The sequence below is a fragment of the Mandrillus leucophaeus genome, unplaced genomic scaffold (assembly GCF_000951045.1).
Source record: "Mandrillus leucophaeus isolate KB7577 unplaced genomic scaffold, Mleu.le_1.0 Scaffold21, whole genome shotgun sequence".
Classification (NCBI taxonomy): Eukaryota; Metazoa; Chordata; class Mammalia; order Primates; family Cercopithecidae; genus Mandrillus; species Mandrillus leucophaeus.
This window is the reverse complement of record NW_012102143.1, coordinates 123,727-125,504: the sequence shown is the minus strand read 5'-3', so window position 1 is coordinate 125,504 and position 1,778 is coordinate 123,727.

Sequence of the window (1,778 nt, the reverse complement as noted above, 5' to 3'; positions counted from 1 at the left end):
TTTTTCTGAGACAGAGTTTTGTTCTGTCACCCAGGCTGGAGTGCAGTGGCGTGATCTCAACTCACTGCAACCTCTGCCTCCCAGATTCAAGCAATTCTCCTGCCTCAGGCTCCTGAGTAGCTAGGATTATAGACACATGCCACCACACCCAGCTAATTTTTGTATTTTTAGTAGAGACGGGATTTTACCATGTTGGTCAGGCTTGTCTCGAACTCCTGACCTCATGATCCACCCCCCCCCCTCAGCCTCCCAAAGTGCTGGGATTACAGGCATGAGCCACTGCACCCTGCCTTAAAAACTTTTTTATAGAGATGAGGGTCTCACTGTGTTGTCCAGGCTGGTCTCAAACTCCTGGTCTTGAGAAATTCCTGCCTCAGACCCCCAAAGCACTGGGATTACAGGTGTCAGCCACCACACCCAGCCTGAATTACCTTCGTAAAATGCCATCTCTTTTTCTAAGAGTGAACCCATCTCCTTCTCTTTGCTAAACCGTATCTGCTCCCCATAATTCCATCAAGGAATGTTCTCATGGGACTGAACACACTGTAGTGGAGAAAGGACTTCTCAGAGAATGCTTCTCCACTCATTCGTCTGTCCAAAACAGTCAGACATGCTTCTTGCTAGCTGCTTTAAGAAAAATAGAAAATGTGTGCTTCAGGGACAGTACTGACTGGGGGCTCCAAGTAGTGTGGGTGGGATTTGAACTGGTGAGGAGGAAGGCTGAATGCTAGGAGGAGGAGGAGGGAATTGGTGCAGGCCTAAGTAAACACAAGCAAAAGGAGAGGACAGGGGAACTGTAGGGACTAGGACCCTTGTGAAGTCAAAGTCAGCTCTTGTATGGCAGGCCTTGATGCAGGCCCAGATGCCTGGAGAAGCAGCTTTTCCTGGATACACTGAAGGCCGCAGAATGTTCCTGGAAAGAGACTCATATAGACCAGGCCTGGCACAGTCTATGGTCACTGATTTTCAAACCAGCAATGGGCATCTCCCCGCCCCACCCAGCTCCCAGAGAGTCTGATCAGTAGGTGTGAGGCCCAGAAACCTGCACCTTAAAGCCGCCAGGTGATTCCGATGCAGGTGGTCTATGGACCATGCTTTGAGAAATACTGGTAGAAGCATTTAATATGTGTTAGAGACATAGATCTGTATATGAGGATGGCTGCAGGACAGACCGAGGTCTCCAAGCAGCTTGCTTAAGGAGCAGAGTCCCATCTCTGACCTGTACAAGCTGAGAGGGAGAGTTCAGCTGCTCAGGGCAATCAAGAGGGGCTTAAGAGTCTGTGTTGGGGAGGAGATGGGGGAAGAATCCCAGTCCACACAGCCTTGGAGAAGGAGACTTGCGAGAAAGAATACAGATTTCTAGTTAGAGAATTTTGGTTAAACTTTGCTGTGTAATTTGCAATACACCCTCGCATCTGTACCGCCATTATGTTTCTTGCCAGTGTTTTGAGTATTGGGCTTTTGTGATGGGGAATGTGATGAAGTACTGAGTCTGACCCTAGTTAGGCATGAAAGTCTTCCAAAGGGGATATAGCCACATTCAGGCCACACTTAGAGGCCTATTATACCCACTAATAAGATGCTGTGCTAGGCACAAGCCTACCTTTACTGAGTTTGTCTCTAGTAGGAGGATACAATAAATAATTATCAGAAATGCCATAAGAGGCCTGGAGCGGTGGCTCATGCCTGCAATCCCAGCACTTTGGGAGGCTGAGGCGGGTGGATCACATGAGGTCAGGAGTTCAAGACCAGCCTGGCCAATATGGTGAAACCCCATC